At 47.7% G+C, this 24789-nt stretch overlaps 1 protein-coding gene across 2 annotated transcripts in view; it reads right to left on the bottom strand.

Annotated features, from left to right (window-relative positions):
- Positions 1–24789, bottom strand: part of LOC119442994 (high affinity cAMP-specific and IBMX-insensitive 3',5'-cyclic phosphodiesterase 8B) — a 376115-nt gene that overhangs the window by 348848 nt on the left and 2478 nt on the right. The window lies entirely within an intron of this gene.

The raw sequence follows: 24789 nt of genomic DNA, 5'->3' as shown, positions 1-24789 counted from the left end.
CGGCCGCACAGAAATGAAGAATTTGGAAATACGGTGCGTCAGTATACATTGATGCAATGCTAATCGCATTAACCTCGACTTTCATCGTGAGATTGGTTCTGCCGGAATTCCTTTTTTTTTTTATCACTTGCAGCGGACGCTGGAGTGATTGTTGACTAAGCCAGCGAGCGTAACGACCATCCACACAGGGAGTCGTCCTCCCGGACGCCACGTCACGCTAAATTGAAAATATCCTCGAAAGTGCTCCACCGGGAATGCGGCCTAGTGCGCGCCCTTATACTTCCACTATACTTCCGCGCAGTTTCACGTAAGTCCGTTGTTTCGCTGACATTTCGCGCGCATGCTATACTGCGATATTGCCGTCCGTATACAAAAATTAAATAAAAACTAAACTAACTAAATTGGCGTCGACAATGTCAACTCCATAACACCGACGCGATCGGCGGTTGTCATCCGCGGACGATGCAGCTACAGCAGCCGTGCTGCCGGCAGGCTGCATGCAGCCCGTGCGGAAGGCACAAGGACGCCGTCCCGACGATAACAGCGCTGCAGCAGCTGCCGCGCTCTTTGATTGACGCTCGCAACGGTCCCGGCTGCATTGTGAGTGCGCAGGCCAGTGCGCCGCTATGGGAAGGTTCCGTCTGCGGCTCATGGGCGCAGGCCTCGGTGCCTGCATCCATGCTGCCAAGAGCTCCGCAGCAAGCTTTGCAAGCTGCTCCGAAGACGACGACACCTTGAGCGCCTGCGTTGACGCTACTTTAACATGATGACTGTTCCACTTTGAACACCGAGCAGAATTCGTCTCTTCCTGCTATTTATTTCGCGAAACTTCTTTCATCCATTTTCTGCAAACCGCCCCATTCTTGGCCGATCCCCCACGGTGGGTGCGTGCCATTTGTGCAGAGGAATAGCAACGAGAACGACGTTATTTCGGCTTTACACCACTGCGAAGCCAGGAGATTATATGTTACTTTGCGATCAGCCGGCCTTTGTGATGCATTATCGGAGGCCACCGTGATTAGCTGGCGCTGTTGGCACACGAACGGTGAGCATTGTGGAATCAATTGCTGCGTCTCTGATGTCGGGAGATTTACCCCGTATTCAAGAACGCTCTTTCATTCGACTCTCAGACTAGACTTTAAAGTAAATAGCAGTTCCACTACTATATACGGTGAAACTGTGTAACCAAGTACTAGATATAAGCTCTGATCGGATGCACGGGAGTGAAGTTGGGCGTTTTAAGAAACTTCTCGTCTCCGAGAAATGCCAAGTCTATTGTATACTCTCCAATCAAAGGGCGGCATTATTCTCGATTAAGCGAAGTAGAAGAAGAGCTTCTGGTCCAGGGTTCATTTCAATTATAGGGGCTAGGTTCTAGAGTTGTGTGCTGGTTTCGGTCAGACGCGTTACTCAAGCAGAAGACTTGTCGCACTTCGGCTAAAGATAGGAAGTTCAAATCGACGAGCCTATTATCCGAACCCGATTCGGCTGAAGATAGAAAATTCAACTCACTCAATAGCAGCGCTCATGGCGAGGCGAAGTGAAGCAAAAGTACCCGCATCTGCAGTGATAAACTATCCGACGATAATAAGTTCACTCGGTGATGATGATAACAAACGCTAAGGACGGACTTGACGCCATTCGTGCATCGCCGCGTGTCCCGCTAACCAGGTTCAGCCAACCAGGGTAGCGCGGGCAGCCATGTGAAGGGGCCCACAACATCATCCCAGAGTGTTGAACCGTCATGTTGTCTGAGAAAAACAGAGCAGCGATTTTAAAGCCCGCGACATTAATACTGGTCGCGACCATTGGGCTGTCCTCTCTACCAGTGTGTAGTTGTTCGACTTCGCGAGCACGATGGCGAGTGCTCGATCGTCTCAGAACAGGCAAAAAAAAACGAAAGAAAAAACTATCTGCGAGAGTCTTCACTCTTCAGCGTGAACAACGAGAGCTGCATGGTGCGTGTCGAGTTGCGCGAGCGCAATAAACATTTCTTCATAGAATCCGAAACCATGCCTCTGTCACAGAATTCGACGAAAAAATGGGTTCTCAAGATTACATAGGAACATGAACGTAGCGCGAACTAGACGAGGACACGTGACGAGAACATGAACATATGTGTTCATCTGTATTTCTCGTGTCTTGTCAGCGCTACAACTGTAGTATTCCAAGATGGCATAGCAAGTAGCCTCCATCGCAGCCTTAGTTCACGTCACATCTTTAAACGAATTGATGAATCGGGAGCTAGATCCTAACTGCTATTCGTAGTCATTGAGCTAAAGTAAATAAAAGTCATTGGAGTCTGGTGATTTTTTTTATGTATTTGCTTGCGTAAGGTGGCCCGAAGAGTGATCTCAGACAACACTCTACACTCAATTCGTTTTCTACCTTTTATAAATCGATGTGACCAACCATTTGATAAGCTTACGTTACTTGGCATGCATAGCCTCTGGCGTAGTAGAATGTGTGACAGGCATGCCGAAACACCGCGAAGCACTAGGTCTTCCTTTCTGGAATGAGCTGCTTAGGTTTGCAGAAAGTATGCAACTCAAGAACCACCGCCGGGCCGGGTATCCTAGTAGCTTGTATTTGCTCGCCCAAGTTCTGAGATCATCTGTTTAAATGTTCTCTCACTGCCCGTAGAGTTTTTCTATCCTCTCTTTTTTTTTTTTTTTTTTTTTTTTTGTAGATCGGTTAAAAGGTTAAAGAGGCGGCCGTAGCAGATTGGGTATACTGTTAGGCTCGACAACGCAACTCCACTCAATCAATCCAAGGTCGGATATCTCCAAGGATACTCGTATTGTGAGCAAAATATTAATCCTTCATCTTCTTCACCTGTACATAATCATCATCACTGTGCGCGTCGTCTTCGTTCAGCGCGTGGCTCAGCCAAATAAAGGCGACGAGACAACAGCTGTGCTGCTGCCTTACAAAGTGGTGGAGGTGCTGGGTCATGGCAGCGGACAGGCGAAGCAAACGGCGACCCGAACGAAGCTCCAGTGGAACTCGACGTCGTAGAGGTCTAGGGGATCGAAAGCAATCTATCAGCTTTATATCCAATCAATCCAAGGTAAGTCACGTGTTTCGCAAGGAGTGCCCGTGAACGCCCAATGCAAACCAGTTGTAACGTAAAGACTCCTTGGATTTTTCATTGTCAGATAGAAGAGCGTGCGTTCTCACTTTTATCAGTAAAGTGCTTCCATGCGACACGACTCACGTGCCAAACGTCTCAAAGCGCTACTTTCCTTAAGCGAAGTTTCTTGGAGTGTTATGTGGGATATCTAGGCGTGCGTCCACGGTCTAATGCGGGGAACAGCCGTTAGACCGCAACACACCAAATTGTGGTTAGTAGGCTAAGAATGCTACTCGCCTTAATAAACAAAACACCTTGATTATGATGTGTAGCTGCACTTTGCGAGAAAAGCAAAAAAGGCAAGGGCGTCTCGGGGAGTAAGGAAGCCCCATGCCTCCTAGCTCTGTCTTCCTCCTTTCTATTCCCTCCTGCCGCCAGATTCTTGGCCCATCCCCAGAGTGGGTGCGCGGGTAATACTTGAAGAACAATGGCAATAACAGAGGTTCCGTGCGGTGTGTGACCTAGAAGTCAAGCGTTCCACACACACACAACCTTCTGCACAGCGTGTACGGTGAAAGGCAAGCAAGATGCCCGTGCACAGAAGCAGAGCGGTCGCTAACGACGCCGTCGCGTCGTTAGGCCGCAGAGAAAGAGAATATGCTGTCTTGTTATCGTTTCTTGCCCGTTCTAACGCTTTCTTGCCTGACAGATTTTAAACAAAGGTCGACAGGCGCTGCGCTTGTCGCAGTGGTGCATTTTCGTAGGCTTGCATAAAAGTTTATTTATTCCCCTCACTCCCTTCATGCGCATAAGAAGGCTTCATGATCTACTGCTTTGAACGCTGCAGTGATCTTTTTTTTTTTTTTTACTTGCCGGGCACAAGTATCAAGATGTGTCTTCGTCATTATTTATTGGGCTTTCCTTGATTGCTAATCGCATTAACCTCTACAGTCATCGTCAGATGAGTTCTGCCGGATTTTTTTTTTCAGCGACTTCATACTATAAGCGTCAAGCTCAACTTTGCTGGAAAAGGAATTATATAAAATATATTTATTACAAGCAAATATCAAAAGTAGGGACCACAGAAAATTTGAGCGTTCAAAGGAAGAAATAAGGAATTCACGTGTTTATAATGCCACCTGAAAGATTAATCGAGAGAGTATAACGTAACTGGAAAAGAGGGGACCGTGTATAGTGTACACCACATCAAGCATCCAAGAGTGACTTCCGGTCATAATGTATGGGAAATTACCTTTGCCGTTTCACCAACAAACACGCGTTTTTTTTTTTAAGTTTGTTCGTGCGCTGTCGAGAATGTGGAATCGTATTCGCTATCCGCACGTGTCCGAAATGTAGATGCTAGCGCTATGTCTAGACTTGACGTTACCAGTTTTTGGCTGCCTTCTAAACGCTAAGTTGAGAAGCTGACGGTGACCTCTCGGAACGGATATTGATGCCGTTACCGAAAGCTGCTACATAAGGAAGTCTTGAGGACAGACTGGCAACGTCTTCTATATTTGTATCTGCTCGTTTGACGTTTGAGCAGTTTCACACCTTCGAATTGGCGCCCTGTACAACGTCAGCCGCAAAGCTCCAAAGGCAAGACAGCGCCGCATAAGATTTTGCGCTTCGTCACATAAAAAAGTTCCCTTGAAATCTGATACTTCAACTTCGTTGACAAGAACACGTCAAGGCGCAATGTATCGGCAGGGTTATCTGAAACACAAAAACCGCGCTCTGAAAAACGCGTCTGCGGCGACGACCAAAGACAAATGTCTCCACATTGTCTTCTCTGTCAATTGTTAAACTCCCCGCATCACGCAAGTGCGAAGTAATCATTCATCGGTGGAAGTAAGATCTGTCTTTAAGTTTCTCGTTTTGACGAGAAAGAGAAATCGCGTGATGCAGACTCAGAAGTTTTCTTCGCCCGCCAAGTCTGGCGTCGGATAATGCTGCGGACGCGAAGAAATGGCCACAAAAGCAGGCAGATACGAATCAAAAAACCGTTATTTTTGCCTAATTGTTTGTTTGTACGAAAAAAAAAGTTGGCGCACAGTTGAACTTGTTCAAACTATAGAAATATTATTCTGCTAGCAGCGCAAGCTGAGCTCGCTTTGGCTCAAACCCTGAGTACGGAAACATAGGACGTCACGACCCAGTAAACGCCCATAAATATATACGTTATATCGTCACTCCCCACGTAATCAGTTAATCCGCGTGCTATATAGTAGAGTACAGAAGCCAAAGCATGAATTCTATAGACCATCCGTTATTGTCCAAATGAGCAAATTAATATCGCTTGCCGCGCGGAACGCTGAAATTTACTTTCAGACCAGTTATCGCGAAGTATTAAAGCGCAAAACAAGAAGAACACATTGAACAATGTGATTTCTCCGATGTCAATGTAAAAGTTTGTGAGAGAAAAACTTGCCATCCACACAAAGCTCCACGTGAAACTCAACCGGATTCCAAACAAAAAAAGCAAAACATTTTGTTTGGTTGAAGAAAAATTTGTTCATGGTGCGGGTATCGAACACGGCACCACCGGCTTTTTTCTGGACAATTGCTATCAAGTCAGCTAACTGCAGGAGGCTAGCAGATGATAGTGCGAAAGATATTTATTCCACAGCTAGTAGTGCGTCGTGCTGTGAGAGCGACATTAAAGCTCACTTTTTCCGACACGCTCTTACAAATAACACATCGGCGATCCTGTCCGCCTTTCTGCCCGTGCCTTGAACACCTCACGCGAGCTGCTCACATTTTTTTACAAAGACGCTTCGCCTTTCCTGGTAGGTAAAGACACACCTCGCCATGGTGTACGGGGCAATTGTAAACAAGCAACAACGAGAAAGAAATTAATTAAGCGATACGGGGGCCTCTGTTCGCTGTCCGTGATGTACAGCGGCTGAAAGTTGAGCAGAGGCCAGCTGATTGCGAGTGCACACTGCAGATTACTTAGAAAAGGAAACATTACTACGGTCGATGATCCACGATCCTTGCCTCAAAATTTCGGTATAAACAAACATATTAGCCATCTTTAAAGCCAGGAGATCTAACGTGAAACATTGAACACCAAGCGCCATAGATAACGGTGCCTGTCGGGATTAACATTGTCAGGAAGTTGCCGAGAACCTCATTCTTGTGAGGAGGCGTCGTTTACTACTATACAAGACATGCCACTTCATTGTATTTCCATGAAAAACATTATTCTCAATTCGACTAAGGCGACAGCGCTGTTCACTTTTCTATACAGTACGTGCAAATTTAAACAATAAAAAAAGCCAGACAAAAACCATCCAGCTGTCTCTGGATAAAGCGTATAAGCCGACTCGCTCTTGAATAAATTTACCACGCACGCTGACTGCTTTCTACGTACATTCAAGGTGAACTGCGCCACTCGCTTATAAGGAAAATGAAATAACTTCGGCAGAGTGACGTCGGAGCAAAGTCGATGAGCATACCTTTCCCGAAGATTGGACGTGTATAATCGACATATACACAAACGGAGAAAGTTGGACCGCAAACTACGCAGCTTGGTTAATGACAAAAACGGTGTTTGCTGCGTTCCTCGACAGGTGAAATAATGTAACGGTTCTCTCTTTCCTATCAAGGAAATACAAACACTCGCTATTGCTTAAAGTTATTTCCCTCAGCAGATCCAGATAACATTGCATTGTACTTGTCCGGAAGTTCACTGCTCTTTCCTCCGGAGCCAATACGCGCGCAAAATGTCAGCTCTGAACAGTTTGCGAGCGTGATATGCTGCAGAAGACAGCGTCAACCTTTCCCTTTCCTCACGAACCACTTACTACGACCGTGATACGGCTGCATTTCCTGAGTCAGTACACGACGAACGGTCCAGCAGGATGCATCTCTGCATACGGCAGCAAACCCAACGTAAGAAATACGCGACATTCTTGACAAGAAACTGTCACACAAACGGTACTCGATGTGCCGGTGTTACAGCTCGTTTTTTTCTTTTTTTTTTAATGCGATTGCTTTCAGTCGCGTTATTAAGGAGAAGCGATATGTTTTCCATGTTGTTCACTTGCATTTATGGCCGACAAAGGTGAGAACAAAATAGCAGACAATTCTTAATATATTGTCAAAGTGCGCTACAGTCCACGTATTTTGTCTGTCGTTTGAATGCGCCCCCCTTGAAATTTTTTTATTCGCCCTAGAGTACGACAAAAACAGCCAGGGCCAACAAGTGCCAGGCGAGCCATCCCGGTCGAAGTATAAATCACCCCAAACAACGACAGTTCAGTTAAAAACGGCGGGTGATTCATTTATTATTGCTGTCGAGAAGTGAACAAAAATATCGCGCTCAGAAGACCTGTGCTATTGCGTCGATTCAGAGGCAATTGTTCAAGCCCTCGCACTCAGAGTGCCAAGCGCATCTTTCCTTTGACAGCTAGCGACATTCTTTAATGGATGCTGAAGAATCATATTTTTGAGCCCCGGCGTGGAATCGTACGCAACCACAACCCAAGCGATCGTCGCGTGCACTTACTCTTTAAAGTAGTAAGTATACTTGATCCTTTACTTCGATTCAAACACCGTCAACAGCGTCTCCAAAAAGGTTTAGTATCATACTATTGCGAATAAGTGGATGCCCCTATAAGCCAGCCGCTTATGCACGCACGCATGAAGCACTGAATTTCATCTCCCATTCGCTTCAGGAGATTTATTGTTGTCCCAGCTGCCATGTACCCCGATGTTCGCGGAGCGGCGAAGCGGTATACAGAAATGAGATATACGAATAAGTAAATAAAGAAGCAACGCGCTTGTGATGCGAGCATACTAGTAGCTGAAAAAGCCTTTTACGCCTCGACGTACGTACTGACTGCTGACGCTTTTTATTTTCTTCAGATACTGGGAGGGGACGCGAGATGTGAATGCAAGTAATCGCTCATCAAGGCGCCTACACAGTTTACAAATAAAAGCGTCGTGCTAATTAAGGCTGGTGTAGCCGCATTTCTTATGCCACAAGTGTTTTGTGATGAGAATACGTGGCACTATATACGCGCATATAATGTAGCTGCGGTCCGCAGCGTTTCAGCGTATTTTTTTATTTTATTTATTTATTTTATTTTATTTATTTTTTTTGCTGGAAATGCATGAACTGTAAATATTGCCTTGTGCCTATAGGTGCTTTTCGTTTATACCTTTCCATTCACTTTTATTTATTGCCGCGCACGGCCGCGTGGCCGGAACACGTACATACATGCATGGATATACGTATATATACATATGACGACGTCGCATGCCTATTAATCTTACTGTAACAAGTGGTGAATCGTAAACCGCCGCTCTACTGACGTACGTGGGCACGAGCAAATAAAGTGAGCGATAAGCGAGCACCAGTGTCAAACCTCTAGCCCGAACGGGAGCAACGATAGGAGAAACGTTCAACTCGGAACCAGCGTCCCTGATCGCCGATGCAAAGCGAGACACTCGCGTCGAAAAATGAAAGGAAAAGAGAATAGGGCGCTACAAAAAAAAAAAAAAAAGAAAAAGAAAAAAAGAAAGAAAAAGCTATAGCCTGTAAAAAAAAAAAAAAATTACGATTCGCACTGCGATATCGAAACAATTGGTTTCTTCGGCACCAACTCGTAGACCATTCAATGTTTTGCCAACAAACAGGCTCGCCACGCCATCCTCGCGGGCGTTTTTACGCTCGCGAGGATGGCGTGGCGATGTTCCGCCCGCGAGGATGCTTGTTAAGACTCGCGTTTCAACGTCCGCGCCCGCCCTTTCAATCGCTGCAAGCTTCTACACCCTTTTTTTTTTCTCTCTTTTCTCCCGCGCCAACCTTCTCCTGTCTTATTTACACATTCAATCACGCACAAGCGCGTGCCTTACGCAGAGCTTGAACGTGCGCCAAGAGCAGCTAACAAGAGCAAGAGATAAAGAAAAGCTCGTCGCTTCCTCATTCGATTCGCTTTTAATTTCTGTCGTGCGCCTCTCTAGAACTTTTTTGGTTTTTTTTTTCCTTCTTTTTTTGCGTTCCCTGCTTTGTCGTGTTCTCTTTGCGCTGCTCGCTTGCAAGCGCATTGCCGTCACCTGCGGCGCAGCAACCGCGGAGCAAATTACCCGCCGCTGTATATAGTGCCTTCATATTCTTCCATTAGCACGCCCAAAAAAGGAGCACCGATTTACACGCATGGATTCAATTCATGATGGTCCCTTAATAACAGGCACAAATCATCAAAACGCGCCGCATCTGCGCCGGTGGAGGGCTATAGCGCGCCCTGCATCGCGGAGCAGCCAGCGTATGCGTGTATTCCGGCGGCAGCGCGCGCAAGATTTATCGTTTGCACATCGCTTCCACATCAAGGAAAACTATCACTTGTTGACCTTTACTTCTGGCCACAGTGACTACATTTGTAAAAAGAAATCAATTGTTATTTCAGTCGTATATACCTTAACTCGCACATTAATTAATTAGTAATTCTACTGGTGAACGATCCACAAGTGAAAAATCTCCAGCATATCAGCAACGTGAATATATACATACAGGCTATGCGCTTAGTTTCCCATGCCCAAATCAGAATGCTGAGGTCTCGAACCAGCGCATAGCAAGTATAACGTATATGGTATATACGTTGGTCATTAAAGGGTTAAAGCTGCGCTCATTCGTATACCGCCGCTTCTTCCTCGATTGTGCCCCGCACTCGCCCAGTATAGGGGTTTCCTATACCGATTCTGGTTGAGAGGGGGCTAGGACTCGTCGTTCACGAAAACGTGCCCCGCCGGGAAGCCAGCTACCCGCGGGAGTAAATCTTGGCCGAGACCTCAGCGCACTGCTCACACTTCCCGCGGACTCGTCGGCGGTTGTACACGTGTACGGGCAGAAAAAGCTAGACCGTTTTTCTTGATAGCGAGCCGAGCATCGAGATCCCGAGAACGTCTCTTAAGACGCCGCAGTGGTGTAGTTTATGGCCTCGTTGGACCGCATCAGACAGCGACAAATCGTTGCTCGCCATTACGCACTGCGAGAAATACCGCGAATCTGCGCGTTTACTCGGCGCCTCGCGAGTGTCCTAAACAAGGAACATTAGTACGGAAGTTGTCACGACTAAATGTGCGAGCATTCTTTTTCTTGAACGTAAGTATTCAACGAATGAGAAGAAAATGAGTGAATGTTCTGAGTGCATCGCTTAACGACCTATAGCTGCAATTTCGAGATTAGCAGAGCGCGTTAGATTACGTGTTAAGATAAGCGAACTTTGTGCGCTATTCTCTATACCAGAAACGCGAGTCGCTTAAAGAAAAAAGAACGCGAGAAAATTGGTAGCATGCGTCACTTAAAGTATGAACCATGCGATTGGGAGGTTGATCTTATCCTTGGATGTGGGCGTACTAAGCCTTGCATGGGCCAGTGTCATTCCGCCCTGGCACTGACTTTCGGCTGTAAGTACTAGATGAACCTACATGCTTGCACATCGCCACATAAGAGACTCCTATACAGGCGCTTGCTTTTTCCAAATTTATGGCACTTGTGCTCACTACGGTGGCTCGGCCACGGAGATGCAGGTGGGAGGAAACAAAGAGATAAAAAGAAAGATGGAAGTAGCAGTAGGATACTAATGAAAACGTATCATTCAAGACGAAGACAGGTGCCGCCGCCGGGACAGACAGACAGACAATGAACTTTTATTGAGGTCCTGAGGGACTAGCCGGTGGAGACCTGCTGGGGCCCCCGGCTCGCCGCTGGCTGCTCCCATGTCGGAATCGGGAGGCCAAGCCTCTCCGCTCTTTCACGGGCCCTCTGGACGGCCATGGACTGGAACTTGAGTTCCGTACTTGAGATGGCCTCGTCCCAGTCCTGTTCGCTGGTGAGTGACGTATCCCGTAACGCAGGACACTGCCAGAGCATATGTGCTAGAGTGCTAAAAACCTCCCCACAATCCGGGCACTGTGGGTCAATTTCTGTATTAATCCTGCTTAGGAAACCTCGCGAGGGATATGACCTCGTCTGAAGCATCCTAAGCGTGATTGATTGAGCTCTACATAGATTTGGGTGTGGAGGCGGGAAGCGCCTGCGTTCCTCTTTATAGTGGGAGACGATTTCATGAAATGTTAATAACGGGTCGCTGTGGCCGAGCTCCTCCGGATCCAATGAAGCCTCACCGCCGTCGCGGCGCGTGAATTCTCGCGCACGGCGGTGAGCAATCTCATTGGGATTCGGACGGCCCGGCAGCACGTTGTCACCCATGTGAGCGGGGAACCACGTAATGTAATGCACGGGGTCAGAATAAGTTCTTGACTTGCTCTTCAGAAGCGCCTCCGCCTGTCTCGCAACCATTCCCGAAGCGAAAGCCCTGACGGCCGCGCGTGAGTCAGTGTAGATATACGGCCTTTTAAAATCCTGCATCGCCAGCGCTACCGCCACCTGCTCTGCCACGTCGGCCGTGACAGCGCCTACCGAGGCCGCAGATAGGAGCTCGCCCTTCTCGCTGACCGCCGTGACCGCGAATTTACCGGAGCGCCCATATTGAGCTGCGTCCACGAAGGTTTCCAGGCCGACCGTTGTCTTTAAAATCGTCCTGGCACGAGCTGCTCGCCTGCCCGCATTATGCTGTGGATGAACGTTTCTAGGGAAGGGACCGACGACGTAGGTCCCTCTGGAGCTCTCGTCCAGCTGAACCGCCTCACTGTGACTGTAACGCGGCTGCAAGCCCGCCGCATCCAAGAGGCGCCTACCCGCGCTGGAGCCCGAAAGCCTCGTGATCTGCGCCGCTTGTTGCGCCTCTATTAGTTCGAGGGTGGTGTTATGAACGCCGAGCTGCATTAGCCTGTCCGTGCTCGCCGTGACCGGAATACCCAGTACCTTCTTGACGCTTTTCCGCATCAACGTATCAAGCTTGTCCCTTTCAGTCTTAGTCCACTGCAGGGCCGAAACCACATAGTTGATGTGGCTCATAAGAAAAGCGTGATGCGCCCTAAGTAGGTTGTCCTCGCCTAGGCCCCCCTTCTTATTGGAGACTCTCATGATTAATCTGAGGATATTCTCGGTTTTGGCGGTCAGATGCGCAATGGTTTTGGCATTACAGCCCCTGGCATCGAGCAACAATCCTAGAATTCTGATCGAATTCACCCTGGGGATCTTCTGGCCGTCCCGCGTGTACACATCTATGGGGATCTGCTCGAGCGGCACGAGCCCCCGAACCCCCTGCCTTGCCGGTCTGTATAACATGAGCTCTGACTTGGTCGGGGAAAGTCGGAGACCCGTGCCCTCCAGAAAGGACTCGGTCACATCCAAGGCCTCCTGGAGCGCCTGTTCCACAGCCGCCTCCGAGCCTCCCGGGCACCAGATCGTAATGTCATCGGCGTACAGCGCGTGTCCCACATTTGGCACGGCGGCCAGCCGCTTCGAGAGCCCGTGCATTGCAATGTTAAACAGGAGGGGCGAGATCACCGCCCCTTGTGGTGTGCCTCTGTTTCCTAGCGCGAATGGTTCTGATTTGGTCTGCCCCACTTTGACGACCGCCGTCCTGCCCCTCAGGAAGGACTCCACAAACGCGAAAAATCTACCGCCCAAGTTCAATGCCGAAATCTCATTTAAGATGAAGTCGTGCGACACGGTGTCGAAGGCTTTGGTCAAATCTAGTGCGAGAATTCCCCTGACGTCTCTAGTCCTGTTGTCAATAACCTGTCTTTTAAGCAGTAGCATGACGTCTTGCGTAGAAAGTGATGGTCTAAACCCTACTATATTGTACGGGAACAAACCCTCGCGCTCTATGTGTTTTGAGATCCTATTGTGTATAGCGTGCTCGGCAACTTTACCTAAACATGACGTGAGTGAAATGGGCCGGAGGTTGTCCAGGCTTGGGGGCTTTCCAGGCTTAGGAATCAGTATCACCGTCGCCTGCTTCCACGAGTCCGGAACATTACCTTCCTCCCATACCCTGTTGATTTCCTTCGTAATGGTGCTAATGGACCGGTCGTCTAGGTTCCTCAAGACCCGGTTGGTTATGCCATCCGGCCCAGGGGCCGACCTGTGGAGGACCTCCCTGATATCTGCCTCCGAAAACGGATCATCGAGCTTTGGTGCGTCCTTCCCCACGTATTGAGGGCATTCCTGTAATTCCTCCTTCCCTATCGGAAGATACTTCCGTGCCAGATCTCGGAGAAGGGACGCATCAGAATGACCCCCCTCTTTTTGCTTATGCACTAGCCTATCTACGGCGAGCCTCTGGTTACCCTTGGTCTGTTTATCATCGAGCAGGTGCTTAAGTAGGTTCCATTTCCCCCCCCCCCCCCCCCCCCCCCGTGCGCATTCGCCCGTCTGCTGCGGAGCAGGCTTCGTTCCATTGTTGTCTGTTGAGCTCCAGACAGTGTGCCTCTATGCTGCGATTAAGCTCCGCGATCTTCTTTCTCAGCCTGCGGTTTAGCCTTTGCGTTTTCCACCTCTCCAGCACAGACCTCTTGGCCTCCAGGAGATGCGCCAAGCGCGCATCCATCCTGGGGGTCTCGAGGTCCGTGGATATTTCTTTGGTGGCCCTTTCAACGTCTCTCTTGACCTGCGCGAGTAGATCTTCCAGTGCACTGTACTCCGACTCATCCTCGTCCCGTATTTTTCTGAAGAGATCCCAATCAACGTACTTTGATATCCTAAGTGGGGCCGCTCTGATCCTGATTGATAACGCTACAATGTGATGGTCGCTCCCTAGATTTTCCTGCAAGTTAGTCCAGGCTGCGTCAATGTTTCTAACAAAGGCCAAATCTGGCATCGTGTCTCTCGAGACCGAGGTGCCTATCCTCGTCGGAAAGCGGGGATCCGCCACTAGGGTCAACGCGCAGTCTTCTGCTGTGCTGACTAAGTTCACTCCCTTCGCCGTTTGTCTATCATACCCCCAGGCCATGTGGGGGGCATTGAAGTCTCCTGCCACTATCAGAGGGCTGTCACCCGCTATGGCGACTGCTCTGCCTAGGAGTCCGCGAAAACTTTGCCTCTTATCTGTCGGAGGGCTGTACACATTGAGGACGAATATGCTCTGTTTGATCCTGCCACTAGGGATTATCTCAACCAGCAGACGGAGGATCCGCGTCTTGAGGCCGCCGGGACGCTGCATTTTTCTATAGTGTTCCCTCCTCTTCTTTTTGTTCGGGTTCTGCGCCGCTTGACGCATTGCCCACGTTCTTATTGGTTGAATATAAAAATAATATTTCGACATGGGCAGCGGCAAATGGCAAGCGTTTTTTTTTTCTTTCTTTCTCTCGTTCTTTACCTTAATAAGGGGCTCTCTCTCTCTCTCTCTCTCGTGTGCGTGTGCGTGTGCGTGTGCGTGTGCGTGTGCGTGTGCGCGTGCGCGCGTGTGTGTGTGTGTGTGTGTGTGTGTGTGTGTGTGTGTGTGTGTGTGTGTGTGTGTGTGTGTGTGTGTGTGTGTGTGTGTGTGTGTGCGTGCGTGTGCGTGTGCGTGTGTGTGTGTGTGTGTGTGTGTGTGAGATGGAGTTAAATATAAGCATGCAGGCCCGTTTCGTAGAGATACTGCAACAGTGACTTATAAAATGCGTTGCCCATACTCCATCTTTAATAGTCTTCTACTTGATCCCTCTTCGATTTAACACCTTTCATTTACTCTGTCGCTGTAATAGATTTGACGAGCTTCTATAGCTCATCAGTGCCTGGCGTCATTTTCATCTCAACGGGCGCACAAAGATTCAGTACTGGTATTACGAGCTACTCAGTGACGTAGTCCAGTGTAATGTATATTAAAAACCCTTTTCTTCTTCTTTAAGTGACGCTTTCTTTGCCTAACCCGCCCCAACCTCCCCGTAGGGGGAGGTAGTTGCTTTACGCGAGTACGTACGTAACGTTCCTCACCGAACAAAACTGTACCCTAACCGACAAAGTAGTTGCCAGTGAGCGCACCCGCGTTAAAGTCATGACAACAAATCATGATATAAAACCTATACATATAGTGCCAGCTCATGGGTATCTAAAGCACTCATATCTATTAATAAAATATCGTATAATATTCAAAAGATTGTTATATTTTCTTTTCTTATATTTCGTCTACCCCAATTTTGGGCTACTGTATGTGTGCCTTTGGATAAGCTCCCATTGTTGGCTGGTCCGCCAAAGTGCGTATGTGCCACAGCAGTGGGGGAAAAAAGGAGTATAGAAGCCTTACATGGTTGCTTAGATGTGCGTCATTTTTCTGCACCTCTCATAAACAACATTCGTTCGACAAGCGTTGTACACCGCCTTCGTCCTCCTGAGACGGTGAGCTACAACACAGAGCTAACAGCTACGGGCGACGAAGCCGTGCGCCGTGTTATCCGCTTTTCCTCGCTAACTCAAACAAGCTTCGCGTCATTCAGATGCTAACACTGCATTGGATGTGCGTGGTTTTTATCCGAATATCGGCTGTCTTGCTTAAATAATAATAACAAAACAATTGGTGGCCTGATCTCATTGTAAATGCGCTTGTCTCGCACGGAGAAGTCCCAGGATCGAATTCTCAGGCAAAGAAAAAGTTTTGTTCTTTTGCAGCTCTGCAGGCGGTATCGGTTACGTTCAACGCTGCGTGTCAGTTTAATCCGGGGGGGGGGGACATTCTCGCTATTTATAAAAGGTGTCATAAAGCAGATAGTCTGCGCTTCATGTGTGTCTAGTGCCTTAGTTCTCCACGTCCGCGTCCTTAGTATTGCTTCTCATCGCAATGTAACACCATGCCATAACAGCTGTCTTCGTAGGGAACAAAAAAGCAACACCGCTTCCACACGACTCGCCAGCCTCATTTTCCAGTCCCGAGGGTAGAATTCCAGAAGATAATTAGTAAGAAATATTTCCCTCGGTTAGAAGCCGGGTGTTCTACCTCTGCTCCACGCTACCTCTCTGGGGTAGCGTGGTAGCACTCCATCCCAATAAAATTGGGTTGGAGTGCATACGGCAGGCATTACCAAATCCTGACCGGGAGCTTACCACTGACGTTGAAAAGAAAAGTGTACAATCATTGCATTCTACCGGTGCTAACATATGGGGCAGAAACTTGGAGGTTAACAAAGAAGCTCGAGAACAAGTTAAGGAGCGCACAAAGAGCGACGGAACGTAACATGTTACGCCTAACGTTAAGAGACAGGAAGAAGGCGATGTGGATCAGAGAACAAACGGGGATAGCCGATATTCTAGTTGACATCAAGAGGGAAAAAATGGAGCTGCATGGGCAGGCCATGTAATGCGTAGGATGGATAACCGGTGGACCATTAGAGTTGCAGAATGGATACCAAGAGAAGGGAAGCGCAGTCGAGGACGGCAGAAAACTAGGTGGGGTGATGAAGTTAGGAAATTCGCAGGCGCAAGTTGGAATCAGCTAGCGCAAGACAGGGGTAATTGGAGATGGCAGGGAGATGCCTTCGTCCTGCAGTGGACATGAATATAGGCTGATGCTGATGATGATGATATGCTTTTATTGACCAAAATTTTGAAGCAACCATATTTTGCGAAATGCAGAAGGCAATAAGTCTTGATGACGATGATTTCGCTCAGTTGCTGAAATTTTCCTACATTTTTTTTTAATTGACGCGTCGATGGGAAAATCAAGATGACGTATCATCACATTTAGATTATTACGCTACCTTACAGGTTGTAAGAGCGCTAAATGTGTCTGCGACGACTATGCGACAGGAACGGTAATAAAGGAAACCTCTCCAGTACTACTCCTCATACAAGTCCCAGGAAATTAATGCGCGCAGCGCAAGAGGCACAAGAGAGAAGAAATCCGTAGTTCGCTGATGTGTGCGCGCTCCGGAAAGAGCATGCACCAAAGCATTGAATCAAGTTCAGAGGGAGCACCATCATAAAACTACATAACACTTGTGCATTTTCCCCTATACCAAGATGATCAGCCTTTACAATCCATAAGATTTTTTTTTTTTTCATCGTTCGATCTGAGGTAACAGTGGGCGGCGCCGCTTGCTTTGTTTATTCCCGGTTGGCCGCAAAACGCGAAGATTGACACAACTTCCTGCAACGAGGCCAGATGGCAGACCCTAACTTTAATAAAGTTCTATTCCCTAAATATAGTGAATACACCTATGAATAGCGCCGCCCTCTCCGGACATCATTAAACCGGCTAGATTCAAAACCACTTTCAAAAAGCAAGATTATTGAACCGTGGCCGTGCGCGCCGCTGGCGCTAAAAGCAACGAAGGCGTTGTAACAATATTTGAAGTCGAGAGATCTCTGCGACCGTTTGTTGACTTGGTGTGCTCCTTCGAGTGTGCGCATCAGTGTAATCTCTCTCTTTCCTTCTTTCTGTCTTTTCACCGCTCTCCCCCATTGCAGGGTAGCAAACCGGACGTGCATCTGGGTAACCTTCCTGCCCTTCTTGGCCTCTATCTACATATCAACATTATATATATATATATATATATATATATATATATATATATATCACATTATATATATATATATATATATAAAATGAAAGAGAAGAAAGGGAACCGAGGGGCCCGATTTTACTAATCATATCATAAGAAGCCAACAAACAATGACACCAAGGACAACATAGGGGAAATCACTTGTACTTACTAATTCAGACTATAGGTCATGTGCTTTGTGACTGCCCTAGGTACGTGCAAGAGCGTCAAAGGTTGAATAATGACCTTACGCGTCTCGACAGCCCACCGTTGTCGGAGGACGTTATTTTAGGCCCTTGGCCAGACGCTCAATCAAGTTTCAAGGACATCCAGGCGCTACTGAACTTTTTAAAAAGTACGGGCCTGGAGTGTAGGCTTTGAGCATGCCAAAGTGCTTGCCATATGTTTTACATCCTCCTTCTCTCATCATCGTCAGCCATCATGCGCCTCTTCCCTCTTTCTTTCCCTCTTCCCCTTCCCCCAACGCCGAGTAGCTGGCTAGAGGAATTTACCTCATGCCGACCTCTCTGCATTTCGCATCATTAAACTTCTCTCTCTCTCTTACTAATTCAATTAAAGAAAATGATAAATTAACAGAAATTAAAGTGGATGACAAAACAACTGTTCGCAGGTGGGGAACGAACCCACGTCTTCGCATTACGCGTGCGATGCCCTCACCATTGAGCTACCGCGGAGCCGTTTTCCCATCCACTTTCTGGGGTATTTATGTTTTACAACTAGAACTCACCCTGGGAGTGTTAGCCAGCGCCACCACTCACAAATCTAGGGGCGGATGTGGAACATCCTTTCTGCCGCAGGCGTCACGAGCAGGTGATCTTTTTGGATGATGGCAACTGGTCAATAAACCTACATAGGCTACCTGAAGGCATCAATGTTGCCGGATTCGAGCCCTCGTTATGTAATGAACGAGAAGAAAGGGAACCGAGGGGCTCGATTTTATTAATCATATCATTAGAAGCCAACAAACAATGACACCAAGGACAACATAGGGGAAATCACTTGTACTTACTAATTCAATTAAAGAAAATGATAAATTAACAGAAATTAAAGTGGATGAAAAAACAACTGTCTGCAGGTGAGGAACGAACCCACGTTTTCGCATTACGCGTGCGATGCTCTCACCATTGAACTACCGCGGAGCCGTTTTCCCATCCAATTTCTGTTAATTTATCATTTTCTTACCGAAAGTATACCGAAAGGCCTCGACAACGTTATACTGCCACGTAAAAATGTTTATTATACGCAAATAAATCTGGGCAGGTGTCTTCTATTCTTCTTGAAATGGAGAAGCCTTCGGCTATTCCGAAAAAATGTTCAGCCTTGTTCTGCATATTAACGCATCTTTAATGCGTACACGTCTACATATGACGTGGTGAGTTTTCGCTGTTTTGAGACGTCGCCTGACAGAAAGGCGAAGTGGGCGCAGCCCGAGAACTTTTGACCAATAGCGGAGGGCTAATGGCGTAAAAGGTGCGGAATCGGAAATAATTATTTTTTGTTTGTTCGGTCTAATCATGCATAATCAGTGGGCACACGTCATATCACATTTTCGTGAAGTCGCGTGACTGATGGGCGAAGGCAGGGGTAGCCCGAAAAAATGTTTGACCAATCGAGGAGGCGCGGGCGGTGACCCTTCGACCTTTACAAGCTCGTGCGTATCCTAACCTTGCGGTTCTTCACGCTATATACCCTGAAAGGTATCCCAGTGCGGACTACCCTGCATGTGGACTAACGGCAACATTGATCCATGTGTTGTGGGCAGTAGCGCACCCAGGATCTCGGCCAGGGGGGGGGGTCACAGTTTGCCAATACGATCTAAACAGCACTAATTTCAATTTCTTCACGGGAAATTGTCAAAAAATGCCCTTTTTGTGAGTGTGCAGACGATTGCGCGTCTTAGATCTTAGTTGCAGTACTCAAATGCGCAAGGAAAAAAAAGGAGTTAAACAAAGGGGGGGGGGGGGGGGGGGGGGGTTAACTCGATCTCAGGGGGTGGGGGTTACAATCCCCCCCCCCCCCCCCCCCCCAGTCGGTGCGCCACTGGTTGTGGGAGTTCCGACTTCAGCGAGGATAGGTGGGCTGAGCTTTTGGGCAGTCCCGAACTCAACGACCAAACCCTGGCCGTCCAGAGTGCCCGCGATCGGGCCGTCAAGTTCGGCTTGGCGGTCCCTACGTGGGACTAGCCGGGTAGCGCGGGGTCTCCCCTGCGTCTTCTCTAGACCTAAATAAAGTTACTTCACTCACTCACTCACTCACTCACTCACTCACTCACTCACTCACTCACTCACTCACTCACTCACTCACTCAACAATCGTGGAGGGCTGATTTCAGAAATGGAATAGAAAAGTTTGGAATAGCTTTACGCTATAGCGCCCATGCTGACATTTGCTGCGCGACGGCATAAAAGACTTGAGCAGCGGTCACATCGCCCCCCCAATTCCGAAGCGATCTCGTAGTGGCGTCAGCCGGCGACGGCGCATTCATTTTATGCTGCGACGACCGCGCTGCAGTCGAGATTGAAGTGCCTTCCATGTGGTCAACATTAAAAAATAATACTCCATGATACCTGTTTCCGTCGTGGCGACAGTGTATTCATCGGCGTGGCATGAAATTTACGCATCGACGTGCGATATTTATATGCTCTAAACACATAGAAAACACCTTCCTCGCCGCTGCCGCTTCAGAAAAAGACAAAGCCTTCACTTGCTGTTTTATTTTCTTTCTTTTTTGTTTGTTTTTGCGTGTGTGTGACTCTTTAACTACGTTTGCGAAATGTGCTTTACTGTTGGAACGTTTTCCATACGGCCTCATGTTATCATATGTTTGCGCGGAGAAACTGGCGGCGCAATAGTTGCCAACATTTACAATTTCATCCACACAAATCGCTAAATCACAAAGCCTTTTCTTTTACCGGCTCCAAACGCTGACCTTGTTGGCCTCGAGGAGCCCGCGCGGACCAATGACTGATCGGCCTGTACCGAGCGAGTAAATACCCGCTGCTCGCGTTCTCATGTCGCAAGCTGGCCGGACAAGGTGGCAACGGTGTGTGTATGCACCTCGAGTAGAGTGTGCTAGAATCTACCTCGAGAGCACGTTGGTCGAATAAATAAATAAATAAATAAATAAATAAATAAATAAATAAATAAATAAATAAATAAATAAATAAATAAATAAATAAATAAATAAATAAATAAATAAATAAATAAATAAATAAATAAAAGACGCGATTTCGCATGCTGTCCAACCATCGACTCTCAACGATGCTGCTCAGCCGTTTAGACACAGCGCGTTCTCGGAAGCAAAGATCCTGTTACCGCGGCAGAACTCTAGTATGCATGCACAAGGCCGCCAAAGAGCTTCTTGAAGGTAATTGGGCTAGACGAGCGCTTAGCATTCATTTGCGAGTGTGCGCATACTGGATATCCTTCTTATATTTATTTCTCCCTGTCCCCACGTGTAGGGCAGCGAACCGGGTGCTACCTTGGCTATAACATCTCATGCCTTTCCTTCGTTGGCTCTCGCATGCAGCGTATAGGCCCGGTCTGCCCGTTATTCGCCACGCGTACGACACGCCAACTTTCTCCATTTTCGGCAGCGAAAATGATTCTATGACGGTAGACAATATCGCACCAGCTTGAAAGAAATATGATTGATTCATAGGGTTCATTGTCTTCCCAAAGGAACACTAGAACTACAACATACGTCGCAGTGGGTGACTACGGATCAAATTTCACCTCCTGTTGCTCCGAAATGTGCATCTGATAAATCACGCGAGCATTATTGCATTCTGCCAGCATCAGAATGCGTAACATGCAGGGCGGTGACTTCGGCGAGTTGGAACAGTTCTGCTGCTTGATTTGTTTGTTTGTTTGTTTTTCGCTTTCTGCGTATATAAGCGTACTGTTGTCCGATAGAATTCAGTGGGAAGACAGCGCTGTGTACTCGGTACTTTTTTTTTTTTTTATGCCCAGTGCGCTGATAGCTCTCATGACTGATCCGAATGCGGCCAGGAATAGAATCTAGTTCAGCCACAGAACGCAATGCATACTGACTCAAGTAGAGCTCCAAGTCGGGCTAGTTGGTTGACGTGCATGGTACATTTTTTAACTGCGCTAAGCCACACGGACAAGGACGAGGCAGACAAGACGTGCGCAGACTCGCAACTGAATGTTTAATGGGTTAAAATGACATATATACAGAGAAAAATGAATACATCTGATTGGCGATCCAGCCATGGATGTGTTGACGTCACACAGTAGCATCTAAAAACGCCATCTCGCAATCAGCTAGTGACACCGAAGGTTCGCTTACACACCCACGTGTAGTTTTTATCTTAAGTGCCTCAAACAGCTCCCTAGTACTATACGGTCCCTATGACGGTACAAAATTCTAGTTTGTTTAAGAAGTGGGAGGCAAGTTTCCTTGTTTAGTGTTTTTTTTTTTTTTTTTTTTTTTACAGTCATTACAATGCTTAGCCAGGTGGGAATAACCATCTGAAGTGATTTTTTTTTATGTTCTTTCAGCCGAACATTAATACACCTAGCCGTCTGACCGATGTATACACACAGACAAGAAAAAGGAAATTCATGCACTACTGCGCAGGCGCAGGGGACAATGGTTGACCCTTGCTTATGCTCAATCTTGCAGACAAAAGGGCTGTGGTTAGATGCCCTGTCAATCACATTCATTACTCTAGCACATAAACGCGACATTTTCTGAGGGGCTGAGAATACGACGCTAACCGCATACCGCTGCGCTACATTCTTCAAATTGTGTGCAACCTTTGTGCTGGTACGGAATTACAGCAAACGCTCTTTTTCTTTATTAGTGTGGGGTGTGTGCACTACCACTACTTTTAACTTTCCTTACTAGTTTATCACATGTTGCTCCAATTACAGATTTTGGGTATCCAGCATTCGTCAGCCTAGTCACTTGGAAACTAACACTTTCCGTTACTACGTGGGAGCATGACTTCTGTAATGCTGCATCTATGCACGACAAGGCAATCCCACTCTTTACAATCTTCGAATGCCTGGAGGAAAAATTGAGAGGGGGACTTATGGGACCTTGGTCGATAAAACCAATATCTATGGAATAACTCAAAACGCAGACGTATGTCTAGAAATTGCAATTCATTCTCATGGGGAAGTTCTGTAGTAAAATTGAGGTCTTGTCTTGTCTGCCTCGTCCTTGTCCGTGTGGGATAGCGCAGTTAAAAAATATACCATACTGACTGAGCCACCGTGGTGACGTTCTCGGTAGAAAAGGTAATAAAGACAAATAAAAGGCACCGAGGTTGACCAAGCAGGACGAAGAGAGGCAAGCTGCATATGCTTTAGGGTGCATTCACACCGTCGATTGACAGAGGTCGCGCGACCGACCGTGACTGGCGATCAAAGAGCGGCTCACGGCGACCGATGGTCACACCGGCAAGCGCGACCTGCCCGTCGCCACATCGAAATGTCTCGCAGTTGACGCCGTTCACGTCTGTTCGTGCCGCTATCGCCACGTAAAATAGGCGTCGGCACATATACAAGCGCCGTGTTCCTGCGCATCTGATTCATCTGAACGCTTTGCGACTGCAGTCGCGCGCAACTGAAAAATCGAGCAGTGAGCCAATGGATCAAAAACGTCCCTTTTAGACCAAAGAGAGCATTTGAGACTTTTTTTGCGACCATTTTGGTCACGCGACCTCTGCGATTTACCGGTGCGAATATAAGCCCTGGGAGTGAGGGAAGTGCAGCTGCATGGTGATGAACATCAGGCAGAGGTAACGAGAAATGCGTATACCAGTCAGTCAAATCAGGCGCTCCGGCCGATGTCGTTAAGGAACGATAGCATCTATCATGTGGCTTCGCATAGTCGACAAATACAGATGTCAAGCGGAAGAAACACGGAGAGGTAGGCCAGAGGGTGACGCTCTCGCGATTAATCGGCGATACGGAACACACTCGTTGTGATGTGTGTAGCTTCTCTTGAGGGCGTACAGCGCAAAGTTAAGTTCAGTAAAATAAGTACGCAATCGCTATTCCACCAATGACCGAGCCTTAATATCGACAACGTTCCTCCCTGGAATCATCGGCAAAATCGGTGTGGTCGACTGTTGGAGGACACGGCAATTGAGGTTGCTGTGCGATGACCGCTTGTCTAACTGCATGTTAACACAGTAAGCATTGTGCACGCAGCGCGAAAGAATGGTCTATTACAAGGACAGGGAGGGTCAATCTGGAGTGGTGAATATCAATTCCAATAATTATATCAATTACTCTGATTCCGTGCTGCCTTCATAACGTCTTGTCGGCTCTCATTCTGAAAGAGCAGATATGTGAGCATGCCCCCCCCCCCCCCCCCCAGTACAAATCGCCAATTTCCAATCAAAATGTGTCAGAAGCAAACTGCATAAATGTACCACGATTCTACCCTACTTAAGTGCAACTCCGAAAAAAGAAAAATATATATCTAAATAAATGCCCACCCAAGCCAACGAGTACCGAAAAGGACAATCCCTTGAGATGGTGCCCAGTGCTATTTCTAGACTGTGATGTGCCAGTTTATGCGAATCGGCGCCGGGCAGACTTTGCAAGCATGTTTCGCGAATATGCGCTTTATAGCGCACAAAAGCAACCCAATTAAGAAATGTCAAATTGGCGGTCGTCCAGCATCCTACCTTCGCAACGTCAGGCAGAAAGATTCCTCTCAAGTTTCGCCGCTCACCTTGCGTCCCGCTTTCAATGGCCTCAAGTGGAGGAAAGTGTCGGTCAAAATAGCCACCTGTTTGCGCATGCGCGTGATTCATACAGTGAAAGGTAACGCGCCCCTTCATTTTCTTCTTTCCTCACTTTTTGGCCTTCCTTGTACTAGCAGACGACGATAGAAATTCCGATATGCCTCCACGGGTCAGCGAACACTTGCAAATCAGGCACACGATCAACGCTCGCAGATCGGAGGAAAACGTTCGCGCGCGCGCGCGCTTTTTCTCAATCACACGCTCGGACGCCGCAAAATCCGGGGCAAAACGCTGGCCGTAAAATGCACTTGCACGTAACGTGATTCACGTCGCACATATGGCCGACAGCACGTGTTGCCTGCTATTGCGTTTTACACCCGCGGTGTGCCACGCAACGGTATCGGGTCAATGACACTTGTGCCGTCGTGTGCTACAGACACGTGGCAATATGACTAAGGGAGCACCCAGTGAAGGCAGCCGAGGCAAGAGATCACATTGACATGCACCACATAAGTATACAACGAGAATGGGACAACCAATAGTACCGCATAAATATTACTTCGTTTAAATACCAGCAGAGCCATTTTGAGGACAT

The sequence above is a fragment of the Dermacentor silvarum genome, chromosome 2 (genome assembly GCF_013339745.2).
Source record: "Dermacentor silvarum isolate Dsil-2018 chromosome 2, BIME_Dsil_1.4, whole genome shotgun sequence".
Classification (NCBI taxonomy): Eukaryota; Metazoa; Arthropoda; class Arachnida; order Ixodida; family Ixodidae; genus Dermacentor; species Dermacentor silvarum.
Note: the sequence above shows the minus strand (reverse complement) of the source record. Positions and strands in the feature narration are given on the sequence as shown.